Consider the following 16,814-nt stretch of genomic DNA (forward strand, 5'->3'; position numbering starts at 1 on the left):
CAGCATAGTTTCCCTACTGAATGATGCAGCAAGATGTTGGTTAATACCTGGAGCTGAGGGAGGGCACAGCACAGCTTCCTTCTCTTGGTCTTGGGAGAAACATTTTAGTTCCTACATGAGGAGACTTCTATATGCTAAAGGATGGTTACAGCTTTGTCTCCCTAGCTGTGACACTGGGCCCTCTCTGATCTGTGTATTGACATCCCAGTACACTAGTCCTTGCAAAAGCACCTTGCTTTATCATAGCAAGCAAACAGGTGTTGTTTGGGGCTTTAGAAAGAGTATGTGGGAATGTGCCCTTTGCCACACTCCTGCAGGGAAATGCAGTCTGTGGTATGTGCTAATAACTGGGATCTGTGAACAGTCCCTGCGGCCTGGGGCAGAGATTTCACAGAGTTGCACACTTGGCCTGTGGTGGGCTCAGGATGACAGGAAAGACCAAAGGGTAGTGCATGCACTCACATAGGCAGCAAAGTTCTTGGGTGCAAAGAAGCTTTCTGTTCACTGTCAGTTGCCTACAAGGTCTGTGTCACTGCGGAGAGGAGGAAGTGTTGAGCAGCCACTGTCATTGCTCAGAAGCAGTCAGTGAGCTACTCAGACTGAGAGATGATGTTTTCTCCTCTCCAGATTCAAGGCAGGTTCCTCAGGTTCCCCAAGGGAAGCAGCCCAATGGAGCTACTTTCTCACCATGAAACAGTGAGCAGTAAGTGACTGCTTTTGGCATGCAGTTTTCCTTGGACAAAAGTCAGCTCTGGACCAGGCATGGTCTCAGTTACTTCTTTCTGCACACAGAAAACTCTGTCTCAATCTGCAGCAGTTACCTAGTAAAATCTGATGGTCCTAGCAAGCCATAGTTTAAACTACTGTGATTGTTGGCCAAGCCCTCAGCCATAGCTTTGGATCTAAGTTTTCTGTGGTAATCTAACAACAGCCTTGAACTTTCCAGAAAGAACTGAGAAATACCTGGAAGTTCAGATCTTTTAGTCAGCAGAGTCGTTTGCCCAGCTGCCTTCTCAGCATTGAGTGTCTACTTCTGAGGCAATGTATGTCTAACACAGAGAACCCATGCTTGTTTAAGCATGTAAGAAAGACCTGGCAGCCTTTCACACATGACAGTGAGTCATCCTTCCAGCAGGAGAGAGTGAGTCAGAAAGGGCAGTTGACAAGCTTTATTTATCAGTCTCCTGTTATCTGGCCCAGGAGAATTTTACCCCGAAAAACCCACCCTTGATAATGACAGGCAGAGCTCAGACTTGTGTCATAACACTGCTGGCTTTATTCCCATAGACTTTGCATGCCATTTTGTATCAGGAAATCACGGCAGGTTGGCCATTTTCATGAATTTTTATTTTTAAAAGGATTCCGAACATGCCAGATATATTGGAATAACTTGCCTGAGCTAGGATTACCATAATGCCTCTCAGTGATGAAAAGAACCTGGAGTGTTCTGTGCAGCAGCTCCTATGGAGTTCCCATTTGCTTTATTCTAGGGCTGCTTTGCTCAGAGCCTTAATTGAACGCTGCTAGCATGGCCTAGTGTCTTGGCTGGCTGTTGGTTATGTTTCTGCCACTCATAAACTCCACATAGGGTGTGTCAGGATTTCCAGTGTAAGTGTCTATTTTCAGAAGTTATGTTGCTCTTGTTGTAGAAATCTGTGCCAGGCAGAAAGCTGGCAGGAACCATCGCAACTCAGAAATGGAAAAAGAAACCTTGAAAACAATGATCTGCCTGATGGTTAATTAAGGAAAATCTGCCCTTGGAGGTTTCAGGCTTTGTAGCTGGGAGAGAGATGGCAGTACAACAGGAGGAGCCATCTAGATGTGGGGTGACCATAATGTGTAGTTGGGTGTCTTGAGGTATGGAAAGAAGCAAAGTAAGCTCAAGCCCATTCTACTCATGTTGCAGATGGCTTTGGAGCAGTGACCTATAAAGGCAGCACCCATGTAGTAGCAGGACTACAGGACTCAGCAAGTTCTCTGTGAGCCAGCATGGCAGGATCTGGAGGTTTTGCAAGTTCTTTGTTTCTGATGCCTCCAGTTCAGACCTGTTCTTCTTGTCCCATTAGGGGCCAGTGCCTGATATACATGGAAAAACCAAGGTGGTCTGAGCCTGCCCATTTTTGTGTGCAAGACAGGCTAAAAGCAGCATTTGACCAGCAAAAAACAGGTTTTGCCCATTTCTGCTTGGACTCACACAGTCATTTTAGAAGTGTTAAGCTCCAGGGGACTAACACTCCTATACGTATTCAGGAATGTGGCTCTTTGTACTAGCCAAGTGGGGACTCACTGGGTGCTGCTGTGGTGAAAGATGTCACCATGTACCCTGATCCCCTCTCTGCCTGGGGGGATATACTTTTTAGTCCCTTTTCTTTCTCCTCTCAGACAAAACCTTGACAGAGTTCTGAAGACGCTTCTTATTGCTTCTGTTTTTTCTATGGCTTGTCTGCTTTGTCAAAGCCAAATCTACAACTAATGACCAACCATCCCTCCAGCCAGGAAGGACCAACAGCAGCTCCTTTGCACAGACAGCTGGCACCATATCCTCACTTGCTCCACACCTGGCCATGGGTGTGTTGCTTGTGATGCTTTTTTACCTGCAGGTGTGCTGGGGGAAAAAAAGACGCAGTCAAACTGGAAATGGGACCAGGCAGTGATTTGCAGTAGGAAGAGGCTGTCAGTCTGGATTTCCTTAAGCAAGGCTTCAGATGTTGATGATATGTGCTCCTGCTCTGGCTGGGACTAAGGCCTTCATCTTGTAAACAAACTGCACTGGAAGCACCACGTACCAGTTATAGCTGCTGTGGCTCAGACTAAGTTGTAAATGTTTGCAGTGAGATTTTTACAGCCTGAAGCAAATAAACTGAACTGCAGTTCGCAGAAATAAAGATTTTCTTACCCTGCTTCTTCCTCCATGTGAGAGAGAGGATTTACAGGTTCAAAGAACAGGCTGTAAGTGTACTGCCACCTGTTACAGCCTTTCTGTTTGGAAAAGACTGATATTATAAATGTAGTATATTGCTCCCTGTGATTTGTTTATTTATGGAAGGGAAAATGGGCCTTTTCCCCTTTCCTTTAATGCAGTAGAAACAAAGACAAACTAGTTTCTGGACACACATTCCCAAGCCTGTTGGTCCTGACAAGGTCTGACCTCAAAAGGGTCCCCCTTTATGTGGCTCTTTGCTTTTCTCTCTCCTGTACCAATGCAGCACAAGCACATTAACCATGACCATGTCTGGGCAAGCTGACTGACTTTGTGAAGTCCTGCCATGGAAGCTAGGTGTTTGAAAGAGAGATTCCACTGTTCATCTGTCTTTGCTATATTAGAAAAGGATAGTTTTTATTTCTACTGAATGTGGAAGAATATGCGCATGTTTCTGTGTATGAATGGATGTGTGGGGATTGTGGATTAAAGGCTTGTCCCAAGGCTGTTATTAGCATTTTTCAGTGTAATAATCAAGAGAACAAGGTGCATCATCTAATTTAGATCTTCACAAGTCATCTCAAGAGAGTGCCCAGATCACTATATTGATTGGATCGGGAGACGCAGTATTGCAGACCTGGCTAGGCAGGGGGTTGACCCACCCATAGCTCCTTTGTACTTCGAAGCTATAAGAGCTCTAACAGCTGAAGTGCTGTGATGGATGAATATTTTTTAGAAGGAGGAAGGTGAGATGTGCAAGAGATGTTATGCTCTGCACAGAGAGAAACAGCCCAGATGCATGGAGTTCTGGTCAGGAGCTGGTCAGAGGGAAGGCCAACACAGGTAACATTGTGGTAGGCATCTGCTACAGGTCATCTGGTCAAGAGGACAAAATAGATGAAACCTTCTCTAGACAAGTGGAAGAAGTGTCAGTGTCCCAAGCCCTCACATTTACAAGATATACCAATTGATCTGAAATCTGCTGGGCAGGAAACACAGTAGGGCACAAGCAACCCAGACTTCGGAAGTGCATCAGGGACAATTCCTTGACACAGGTGCTGTACAGACTGAGTAGGGAGATGCTCTGGTTGATTTGCTACTTGCAAACAAGGAAGAAGTGGTTTGGATTGTGATGGTCAGTGGCAGTCTTGGAGAGACCAAGAGGTGGTAGAATTTAAGATCATGAGAAAGCAGAAAGAGGTGAGTAGCAGAACAATGACCCTGGATTCAGGAGAGTAGACTTTGGCTTGTTCAGGGAACTAGGAAGCAGCTTCCCCTGGGATATTGCTGTGAATAGTAAAAGGACATGGAGAGTTAGAAGATTTTCAAGGACCATCTTCCCAAAGCCCAAGAATGGGCCATACTGTTTTGCAGGAGGCTAAGCGGGCAGTGCGTGAGGCCAGCTTTGGTGTACAGAGAACTTCTGACTAAAATCAAAACATAAACAGAAAACGTGTAATAGGGGGAAGCAGGGACAGTCAATCAAGGAGCAGTGTAGAACTACACAGGAATGCAGGAATGTGATTAAGAAAGCTAAAGCCAGGCTTAATCTGATAACTGGTGATAATGTCAAGAGCAACAGGAAGGGCTTCTACAGGTGCATTAGTAACAAAAGGAAGACCATGAAAATACAGGTGCACTGCTGAAGAGGGCAGGTGATCTAATGATGAAGTATGCACACAAGGCTGAGGTTCTAAGCATTTTATTTGCCTCAGTCTTTCCTGGTAGAATCTATTCCCAGGCATCCACGTGTAATAGCAGAGTTTGGAACAGAGACATGCTACCCACAGCTGAAGAGGGTGATGCTGGGATTGCTTAAGTAAACTGGACATATACAACCCATGGATCCAGATGGGATGCAGTCCAGCTAGGCAAAAAAGAAGAAAAGTCTTCATAGGGTTGTTAGGCACTAGAACAAGTTTCCCCCAAAGTGTGTACAATTTCTATTCCTGGAGGCATTCAAATCCCAGTTAGGTGAGGCCTTGATACACCTTCTGTTCCATTAAGCATAAGACTGGATGAGAGTCCTGCAGAAGTCCTTTCCAACCTAATTATTTTTCTATGATTCTCAGTAAGCACCTGAAAACAAACTGAAGATCCCCTGGAAATGCGTGCTTTATATTGTGCAACATGGAATGTAGCATGGCCTAAATGCCACACAGTCCCCAAATGGCCCATGAGACATAGAAATCTAGAGAAGAGGGTAATAATGGTGGTACAGTGACTGCAGCTGCTTGGATGGTCTCTGACCTGTGGTTGTGAGTATTAGCTGCGTTAAAACAGTGCTCTCTGCTACTTTGATCTAATCTGTCACCCTTTAGGTATGTTGTAGGTGCTCCAGGGCTTCCTGTCCTGAACCTCCTAGTGCTCAAGGTGTTGATGTCACACTCTCCAGAGACTTCATGAGTCCCTGTCAGATTATTCTCCAAGAGTCCTGGGTAGGCTGAGACCTCTCTGAGACTGTGTTAACATCAATGTGAGCAACTGTGGCAGCTGACAGCAGTGGATCTGTTCTTGTTTCACCCAGGTGGCAGAGGTTACAACAGCAGTAGAGTGCAGTGAAGGTCTTGCCTTCACAGATTAGTGACCAGCAGACAAGGTCTGTGAGATTTCTGAGCATGTATTCAGGTTGCTAGGATGGGCCACCACCTATGATACTGCATCTTCACAGCTCTTGGTACCTAACCTAGGAGCTTGCACCACATGTACCTTCAGTGCACAGTGCAAACATATTCCAAGAAGACCTTGGTGTTCTTATTATGCTTTTACTTTGTGTCTGAATGGCTGCTGCTTCAGATGTTGCACAGCTGCTCATTCAGCAGGTTCACACCCACAGAAAGGCTACGATAAGTACTTCAGGTTTAATTTATATGTAATCAGTGTTTTGGACATGTTGACATTCTTTATTTCAACACTGCTTCAGAAGGCCTTTCTTGGAGACTGCTTAATCCTCTGGAGACTTCTGGTTGGAAGCACGAGCAGATATTCCAGGCTCGTAGCAGCAGACAAGTAAGCCACACTCTTCATTGCTGACTGACTACATGGAGCCATGAATGTCCTGGAGCAAAACTCAGAATGTTTCTGAAGCCTCTGTGGGTGCAAAACTCTACAAGAACTAAACTTAACTTTGCATAAGGGATGTAACTTTAAGCAGTACAAAGTTGCATGTGCCTTTTATCAATTAGCTAGACAATTTATATGATCTCTTTGAACAGTAATCCTTGACATTGAGTCTGAACTACCGGATGATGAAAGTCCAAACATTGGTCCCATGTATGATATATCAGCAGAAGTTGTGTGACTGTGGAAATGTGACAAACCTTGCTAGGAGCATATTCACATTAAAATAATAGGTTTCTGTGCAATTCTGAGTGTTCATTTCCAAACAGGGCTTGACTGCTGTCTTACTGTCCACTTGGCATGGGTAGAACTATATTCTTTTTTAGTTTTAGACCTTCTCAACTGTTGTGACTAGAATACCACTGAGGAGGGGATGTTCTTTTCAAAGAAAACTAATGTAGAACACTAAGGAGAAGGATGGTTTCAAAGTAGAGAAGTCAGGTAAAAATGCAGGAATCTACCTTTAATAGTAAGAGTCATCTACTGCTTAAATGGGCTTACACGTAATGCAATAAGCACTGCAAGACAAGAATGGTGTCTGGACTTTTTATTTTATTATTTTAGCAAAGATCACTGAAAGATTCCTTTCGAAATAAACATCACTGTACCCAGCAGAGCAAAACAAATTGGCTGAGTTTTGGATTTCTCCACAATTTAAAACAGAATAAGCAAATAAAAAAGGAAGCAGTGGAACAGTAACTCTGTAGTGTGAAAGAACAGAATTCAGAAATGGTAAGAGGACATTTACAAACACCATTATCAATGCCCAAACATTGCTCTGCCTTTCCAATGAGTCCTAGGTGTGAGTCTGTCAGTTACACTGAAGATCAGAAACTTGACCGTATATGGTATTTTGAAGGATATTCTTCTGTGGTTTCATGTTCTCATTCGAGGTACTGTCCAAGACAAGCTCATCCCTGATGAATTAATATCAATGGAGTCACATGCCAGGAGTGTGTCTCCTTCAGCATCCATTAATTGTATTTAATTGGTCCAATTTACAGAACTGACCCCTGGCTCTCACACAAGCAATCCAATGCAACAAAATATGGGCATTTCAGAGCTGACACATCCTTCTCTCCCCTCACCTTCCCAATCACCCACAGATCTTCTCACCCAAATCTGTGAGATACATTCAGGCAAAATATGCCACTTGGCTCAACCTAAATCTTTCCATCATGCTTCTGCTTTTCAGTGAGATCAGCCATCTGTATGTTTTTGTTCATTTACATAATCCATAAACCTTGTCTGGGGGCACAGAGCATGGCTGAAACCCCCAAATTAGGCCCTGCAAGAGGGATCTGTTGCAGAGGCCCTGTGACTGCAACGGAGGGGGAGAGAGAGGAGTCTATATGGGTGCTGATATTTTGCCTGGGATCTTCATAGCTCTGAGAACACCAGCAGATTTTGGAGACACAGTGTGCTTACGAGTAGGTCCCAGTTTCTCAGTGTCACCATCTTGGAGGGACAAAAAGGAGCCCCATTGCTTTTGAAGACACACAGGGAAGCCTTCAAAGTCTTTCAGGGAAGACAAAGACCCTGGCTGGGAAGAGCAGGTAGCTGGCAGCCAGTGGAAGGTACCTTCAGTGCACAGCATGGAGTTATTTTGGTCTCACAAAATGCAGTACCTTTGCTATTTATCCTTGAGTATCTTTTACTAGCACTGTGGTTTTTATACTCACACAACTATAGCACCCACTGTAACAACATCAATAATACTCAATGCAATGGCATTTGTAGTGGTGAAGAGGAACTGGCCCCCATCAGTGGTAGACTGTTCAGTGATGACGGCAGTATATCACAGAAAACTCAGCGATTATTCATTGCTCTCAAAGGAGCAGAAAGAGTAAAATGGAGCTCAAAAAGGCAAGTTGAAAAGGCATCCCCATAAAGGCTTAGTGGTTTTGTCAAGGCAATTAAAATACTTTACAAGGAATCCAGTAGGTTTATAGGAAATACAGAGATCTATGAATGTCAAGAGCTTCTCATCCTTATGAGGCAAAGGTCTCGGTACTGTACTTCTTAGAGTTGCTTCCTGAGGTATCCTTTGCTTAGCAAATTCCTCGGATGGTATTCTAGTTTGGCAAAAGTGTCCAACATGCCATTTTACTCTTTTCAGGAAAGAGGTGATACAGGGAGAGAGCAGATGCAACGTACTCATTAGTTAATATCTACATCAAAGAAATGAGCTAGTCTTTTGGCTGATCTCTGAAAAAGGAAGTTCAGTTTGTTCGAGCAGGACATTTTAAAGGTTTTTAAAAATCCTATTTGATAATATTATGCAATAAATAAGGCACACATAGCATCTGGACCTGCATGCTCTGTTGGTAATTGTGCCTGCCTGTTCAGAGAGAAACAAATTCCCTGGCACCAATAAGAGTGATACTTCAGGACTTTGTGAGGATTAGGCCTTGGTTCCCTGTGCTGACGTTCTTTCTAAAGGTCAGTTAGCCTTTCCCATGTCCCCTGTCAAACTCACTGACACTGAGCCCCTTTCCTTTGCTAAAGATGATTCAAGTCTTGGAATATGCCCTTGACTAATGAGCTATTTTGGTTTCAGAGCCAGCTGTTTCTCTGGTGCAAATCGGTGTAGCTCTGACTTGAAGTAAAAGAAGATGACTTTGGCTTTGACAACCTCAGCTGCTTTGCCAGTGTATCTGTTTTGCCAAACGCTCTTAACAGAAACACAGCTTATATACAAAAGAGAGTGCTTTGAGCAGTGGGTCTGATTTCAGGTCCCTGCATGAAGGAATGCTGTGTGGCAGAAGCTGCTTGGCTGATGTATCGGTATGAGGCTTTAGCTGTCATTGCTGTAAGCATGATTCTTTTGCAGTCACAATGGAAAAAGCTAGTTGGACAAATCCATTGAGTGTGTGCCAGGCATGAAGACCTGGCTGTATATTTAAATGCCCCCTACTGTCATTTTCAGTCTGCTTGTTGAAAGACCTGTGGGTTTCTCTCCCTCTGCCTTCCTCCCTCTTTACTTCCTACAGTGCTGATGTCTCTGACAGCTCAACAGCAATGCCTGTCCCACCTGATCACCACTATGCCATCTGCATGAAATAAGCCTCTCCTTCAGCCCCAAACTTGCCAAATGTGTGCTTTGCTTGTTTCTTGAATCCAGTCACATTCATCTTTGAGTGGATTCTTCCACCTCATCCTTCCCTTCCTTCATGGTCAAAGAAATGTTTCTCTCAGTCTATGTCTGTGTGTAACAATATGTGAGAGGTGGACAAAAAAGAGTTATTGTATCTCCATTGTATAGCTAGATAACTTGGAGCCAGCAACATCTCATGGGTAGCCCGAGGTTGCAAAGTTTGTGTTAGAGCCTGCAATTAAATCCAGTTTTCCTGAATCCCAGACCCTTATCTTAATCATAAGAGCACTCATAACAGCTCTTTTCTATACTTCTCCTTGCACGTACTAATCAGTGTTTTTCCTTCTGTATTAAAAATCTTCTGTCATGAACTCTTTATTGTGTACTCATATGCAGTCTGACAGAAACATGTTTTCCCTCTACTAAAGTGATTGAAGCATGTACTTCTGATGACATCTTGGCTTCTTCAGCTAACAGATGAGTAAAGTATTTTCTGCTGCTGAATTATTTAATCATTGAAATCAGCGTTGAGACAAGTCCATTCTCATGATATTTATCTGCTGATAAACTGGGATCATGAATATAAAATCCAGGCTTCTTACATCAGTCTGAACATACCAGACATTCTCTAGGTCAGTATTTGGATAAAGCTATCACAGGCAGCTTATGGGGCAAGAGCAGATTTTATACATATGACATATTCTAGTTTTAGCATAGGAATATCTGAAGCATCTATTGGTGACTCATTTGGTGAAATACTGAATCTTGAAGCAAGGAAACCATCTTGCTGATTGTTTCTGTGCTTTCTAGTATGTGTCATGGAAAAAATTGGCTGTCATGCCAGACTTTGCCTCTGAGGAAGATCATATTCCTTTAGCATCTGTTGATTAACACAATACCTAAAACTCCCTTCCTTACTTTTAATTATTAAGAATGATTGAAACCTCTGTGGGTATTTCTAATAGTTGCTGGAATGCTTAGATAGTAGGTATTTACCTGTTCTGGCCTGCTGGGCTGAAAGAACCCAGCAAAAATCATTCTTTTACATGAAGATTTCCATTCTGATGAAGTTTACCTCAGAAGACTCCACAGTTGGAGGGTGCTGTATCTGCTAACATCCTGATGAATGTGTGCTGCTCTTCCAGACCTCCTTCAGGGTTGGCTAGTTCTTGTTATTTGGATCTCTCAGGCACCTTTTCCAGCACAGGCAGGATTATGTGACAGTGAAGGGCCAAAGTGACAGTGTTGTGGACAGTTGGAGAGTCTGATGGATCATAGTCCTGTGTTAAATAACAGGTTGAAAACAATGTATGAGATACTTAGTGGAATCAGATGAGTGAATGGTACCTCCCTAGCCTGGCTTTCTCTCTGGGACTCGCAGGATTTCAGCAATGCTGTTCAAGGTTCGTCTGGGTTTTAAAAGATTGGGAACTCAGGCCAATGCTGTTTGTGTTACAACTGAGTGAAAAATGGCTTGGACGGAGCATAAAACAGCAAGTTAGAATTTTATTTCTGGACTGGAAAAAGAACATTTGACTTGTGATTTCCCAGCTCAAACTTTTTGTGGACATTGCTCAGTTTTTCTTCATTATTCCTATAATGTAGCTGTGGGGTTTACTCTTTGAAAAAAACCCACAAACCCAAACTCAAACAAAAACCTTTCAGCTCTGTTATTCAGAAGAAAATTTGTTAGCAGGATATACGCACTTATTACATTAGAATGTTTATTAGTTGCTCATTCATTCCTTAAAACTATGACAGGAAGTTTTCTCTTTCTCATCTTTCCTAACCTGGTTCTGCCTGGGAAAGCTGATAAAATCTCACTTTCTATCTGCAATTCCTCATCCTGTTTTCAGCAGACATGATGGCTGCAAATGAAAGGTGACCACAGAGGGAGTGCCTAAATTGTCATTGTTGTACAGGCTGATGATTATTAGTCATAGTATATATTGGGAAAGGCTCTTCATAATTTTATATGCCATAAAAATAGTTTGGTTTTGCTCTGAGCCCACTAAACTGCTGTTTCAGCTGGATATTTGTTGCAGCTTGTTTCATTACAAAATGTTTGGTCATCTGGATAGTATTTCTGTAGCATGAGTGAGAAGTCACAGTAGTAGCTCTAAAGCTTTATTAGGAAAAAAGTTCTACTGTTACTGCTTAGGATGGGATAGACTCTGAAGGAAGGACAGGATATTTGTTAGAAATGCCAACACTATGATTTTATTCTCTTTTGGACACAATTTCTATTCAATGGAATTGCCCCTTTCAGCAGGGGCTCTGTATATGTAAAATATCATAGGCAAAACGTGAACACCCTCTTCTAGCTTTTTCTTCTAAAGGAAATCATATGGTAGTTAAGCTTAACATTTTCTGAAATGCCGCATGTATATGGGTGTGGAATTGAACATGCTTAGAGGTCTCTGAAATACTTCTCATGCTTCTATCAATAACAACTTCTACTAACAACCTGCACTGTTGACAACGTTGTTGTACTCATTTCAAAAACATTGGTTTTGTGTCATTCTCAGCAATATGCTACGAACATAACTCATGTAATGCAAACCGGTTCAAAAAGGGACTGAAGACCTCATTGTTCAGTTGAATACATAACCTGCTGACTGTTCTGTTCAATTTGGGCTTCAGACTGTAAACTCCTAGGTCAGGTTTTTTATAATCTTGGTGTGAGCTGACTGATTGAAGCACAGACAATGGAAGGGCAAGCCAAAGGCTCCAGATCTTACTGGCATATTGTTATATCAGACTCCCAATTTTAATTTACTGAAAAAAAATACATGTTTATCTCATGAGATGGGGAAGAACAACTACAAATTGTGATTTTAGTAGTGACAGGTGACAGGTGGCAGTATGAATCTGCAGTACCTTGAAACAGAGAGCTAAGAGATGTGAACCAACCGATCCTCTCAGGGTGGTTCTAATTTCCAGACCTGTCCATCACTCAGACCATCAGTGCTGCAGCTCCTGGTTTCCATTTAAGAGAATGCACTGTAAAATACAGAAGAGCAAAAAAGCAGAGATTGACATGGCCAAGGTGACAGCATTCCCCCTTTGCACTAATGATGTTGCCTTTTTTTCTTAAGAGATGTTGGCAAGCTTTAGTCCTTTAGGGATGGATCCTAATTTGCTTCTGGAGGTGTGAAAGAGACTTTCTATCTTGGGGTGAGAGTAGGGAAGGAAAAATGTGGCACGCATAGCACTAGAATTTTTCTTCTGAACTCTTTTTTAATAAAATAAAAATAAATAAATGATTCACTAACTGAGGCCTAAGCTGATTATAAATGTCTCATGTTGAAAACTGTGGCAGATTTACCCTTTTGAAAACTTCACATTTAAACAAAATACTTAAATTGTTTGAGGGATTTTTTTTTCTTTTGTAATTTAGGCTAACTCAAATTACTGGTATGAAACAGCTTGATTTACTCCAAGCATTTTTTATGGCTGTCCTCAGAAAAATGTTAGTCATCTAATTTATTCAACTAATTCAAACTAGGAAATCTGCCAAATTCTTGAAAATTCTCTAGTGACAGGAAAGGATTATACTGTGACTTCGCTAGTGTTGTTTCTATTTAGCCTGTTTCTATTTAGCTTTCAAAAGTGAACAAGAACTTATAGTACTAACTGATGGTTTCTTTAGCACTGGGTTAACTTTGGCATACTTGAGGTACTGGGACTCTCTCAGAAGGAAAGCAGGCAATGACACACAGCTCATTGGAAGGACAATTCTTTGATGTCTTTTGTGACCCAAACAGGAGAGAACTAGCCTCACCCACAGGCCAACCCTTACTTACCCAAGCTGCTTCACCTTACTGTACCTTTTCCTGGTGTTAACGGGTTGTGTAAGGAGGACACTGTGTTCCTTTCTCTGCTTCCAGCCTTTCTTCTGCCTTGGCAAAGGCAGAGGGTTGTGTCTGGCTGCAGCAATGTTCCCTTTTATCTCCACAGGTTTCAGTCTGAAGGGGGTCCCTGATGGCCAAAGGAGTTGTGACATTATCATACATAAATACCCACTTCTGAGTCTATGTTGACACACACACATTTCGTGGTCTTAAATAACACTTGACTGGCATATTTTTCTTTGATGCTAGCACAGTCATTCTGATTATGGCAGACTTCTGCCTATGAAATGCCAATAAAGAGAATGGACCATTAATACCACCTGGTGACAGCAGGATTTTTAATATCTTGTTCTAATGTAGCTAGGGAACTCTTGTTTAAGAGGCTATCTTTTCTCCTAATCCTCTTTATGACATGTTAGCTATAATTTGTAAATGGCCAACACTATCTTAAGTACTTTACGTACTTTACAGCATTATTTTTTAACTGCAATGAATTTAGCTTGATGCTGAGTGGATAATCCACCCTTGTGCAACTGCTTTTCAAAACTTATTATTCCAAACTAAAGGAGACTCATACTTACTTTTTTGAATGGCTTCCACAGCTTCCCACTCACTGGTCTGAATTTCTGGCTTGTAGTTCCAAATTTTGAAAAAAAAAGTGGGAACTGTCAGCAAGATGTGTGCTCTGCATTTAAGTGTGCAGATCCATACAGTGTAATGTCCCTGTTTCCTTCCCTTGCATGTGAATATTAACATTTAGTGAAAGCCTCATCTTCAGTCTATATAGAGTATGCATTTGTTCCAAAGTATTCACTCATCCAGCATGCACATAAAAAACGGCGCTTGTAACGAGGCATTTTCTCATTTCAGTTCAATTCTAGGTACACAGACTGTTGCCTAAATAGGCAGCTAGCTGACTGGTTTTCTGATGGTGATGAGTTCATTAATGTTTGAACCAACCAGAGAGGTGCAGACAAAAGGAATTGTGTTTTCACAGGAATATTCTCCTGTGCTTACATCCACAAGTGATGGAAGGCTTTAGTTATTTGGTGCAGAATATAACCAATGCTTAATTAAAAGGGATTTCCTCTTAAATGACTTTCCTGAACAGATTATTTTTGTGTCCGTTGCATTACTTATCTGGAGGAAGAATTGCTCTTGTGAAGTGATTTCGATTGAGAGAAGCTGTAACGCAGGAGTAAAAAATCCTACCTGAAATGAAAGAAGCATGAATGGAGCAACTATTCACCACTCCTTATAGCCCAAGAACTCAGAACTGCCAACTGAAATATTCAGGCAATTTTAAATCTTTTTCACTTGCTACCCAACTGAATTGTGATATAGCCAAAACCATTAGGTGTTGTGGATCTTGAAAGCACACACAGATCAAAAACTATTTAAACAGACAGACAAAAAGTCTGCTAGTGTGTATGAGCATTCAGCTTATGAAATCCTTAAACTGAATATTTCTAGAAACTAGGAAGGCATATCTATTTTTACCTTGCTTACATCTTGCTAAAAGCACTCACTGATCAGCCATGCATCTTCAAGTGGTGTGCTGGCTAGGGATGTTCAGAACAGAATAGCTGCTCAGAGGTCCCAGGGATTTGCTGACAGACTTCTTCAACTGGTGGTGGCTTCTGCATCTTTGTATTCAATATCTTTGGACCTTCTTGGTGGATTTTCTAACCTACAGTATGTGTGATTTCTACTGTCATCACGTATTAAGAATCGTACCAGGCACAGATCCGGGCAAGGTATCTGGGAAAGCCATGGGGTCTCTGCCACTTACTCAGGGATCGGAGGCTCAGCTGCCAAGTGCTGTTTCTGAACAGCAGGGATAAGGTCAAGTCTTTGCTAAGCAGATTTACTACATGGTTTAATAGACGCCGAAACCTTTTCTTCTAAGAATGTTCCTCCCAAAGCTTTTAAAATGACCATTTATTGATGAACGTCATGAAAGTAATGTCAGGAAATAATTAGCCTAATCTGCGGAAGCATTGCCGCTCCTCAACGATTTTCTTTCCTTGGATGCCCTCTCGTGTTCATCAGTAGTATAGACAAATGCATTTGGACTGGCGCAAAAAGAAAAAGCCATATCGACTTGCTACCACCTTATAAGGCTAATCCATTCCGAAATCCTTCGTTTCTCCTTCTGTCTAGTATACCTACGACTTCATCTCCAAAGGATCCGTGCGCAAATTTTCAGGTTGAGTGCATAGTTTATGCCTTTTCTTGGACAGTCCAAAACCAAAGAAGGCTTCCTCTGCTTGTGTTTTGTCCCAAGCTATGTGCATTTTCAAACTTCTCGAGAGATTCCATCAATGCTCTTAGACTTGATTTTAAGAGGAGCAATTCCAGCTGAAATGCCAGAGAGCTGAGTATGCTCTCAGCAGTTGATCAAACCAAGGGATTAAACTTTAGGCCTCTAGCTGAAAATATTTCCCACATGGGCTGGAGCATTGGGAGGCTCAGTACCCAGATGCTTTTGCTATGACCAAAAAGCCAGAGAGTCTCTGGCTTTTCTGTCACATGACACTTAAGCATCTGCTTCAAAACATTATATTTGTAGAAGAGGATCATCCCTTGTGGAAGTAAGGTAACCTGTCATCAGCTTGCTCTAGTACATTCCCTGCTGCTATGATGTTGAGCATTTGTGGGAGCAGAGTGGGATTCCCTCACATGCCAGAACAGGATTTTACAGGCTATTTTCATTCTTCTGAAGGTTGTATAAGCAGTAGAAAAACAAAATTAAAAAAAAACTAATTTTGAAGCAAATGAGAACAGTTCCTCCCTTTGAAACCTCAACAACTGGATGTCAAACATGCACACACACGGGTGGCTTATATTTGGGGTTTCTGCAGACACAGCAGGAAGGAAATTGGTTGGTGTGGGCTAACAGACATCCTGATTCATCACTTTTTGTCACACTTAGGAGTGAGAATAGAAGGTCTGAAACATGAGAACAGGTGAAATGGCAAACAGATCCTTTCCTCCCTTTAACAAAAAAGGCAAAATACTTCAGAGAATGGGGTTTAGTCAATACAATTTTTTAATTGATCAGCTCTTACTCTCAGGCTTCAGACAATTTATGAACAATTATTATTTTGTTAGCCTCAGTGAACTGAGTTGCAGGTTATTCATTCAGCACACTGAATATTATTGGTGAAAAAAAGTTTAAACCCTCTTGCAAACAGAAAGGACAAAGATCTTACAGAGGCAGAAAATTACTTACGTTTTGGTTGGTAGAAAATGATCCTACAGAATGTTTGAAATATTCAAAAGGTATTGTAGAAGAAAGCTTGCATGAGTGAGAGGCAAAGGACTTCAGTCTTCAGGACTGGAAACCCACTTTTTTTTTCATCAGCACCAATCTCACCTTATACGAAGATAAAAATTAAACCACACTCCCTTCTGCAGTATGGCATTAATAGAGCATTTTGGCACAGCAGCTGTGTCAAACTCTCACTAGGGCCCTCTGCTGCTCACAGAGTGAAAAACTCCAAACTTGTTTGGGACTCTCAGAAAAGGATGCTTAAAAGAAAGCTTAAAACAAGCAAAACACCAATAATATTGCAAGGGACGTAAAACTTAAGTCCTCATGAATCAGGACTACGTTAGTCTTTACCGATGTGAGCTAAGAAGAGACTCTTTAATGAGCAGGTATTTTCAAACTGCTTGCTGCAGGATATCTTGCATTCATGCTGGCTGCTGGCAGGGGCACAGTATGCAAGGCTGCAGCTTATCTGGGTTGATAGTTGTTAATTAAAATCTTCTGATATTCAAGGAACTTTGCTGAGAGGGAAAATGTATTTATTTCACG

At 41.9% G+C, this 16,814-nt stretch overlaps 1 long non-coding RNA gene across 1 annotated transcript; it reads right to left on the reverse strand.

Moving 5' to 3' along the window:
• Positions 1–10,144: 10,144 nt before the first annotated feature.
• LOC115946585 (uncharacterized) lies at positions 10,145–13,104 on the reverse strand. The gene is made up of 3 exons (XR_004080633.2): positions 12,968–13,104; positions 12,018–12,140; positions 10,145–10,417 (listed from the first exon to the last, which is right to left on the reverse strand). It is a non-coding gene; the product is annotated as an uncharacterized lncRNA (long non-coding RNA).
• Positions 13,105–16,814: the final 3,710 nt, after the last annotated feature.

This window comes from Melopsittacus undulatus, chromosome 4 (genome assembly GCF_012275295.1).
Source record: "Melopsittacus undulatus isolate bMelUnd1 chromosome 4, bMelUnd1.mat.Z, whole genome shotgun sequence".
NCBI lineage: Eukaryota > Metazoa > Chordata > Aves > Psittaciformes > Psittaculidae > Melopsittacus > Melopsittacus undulatus.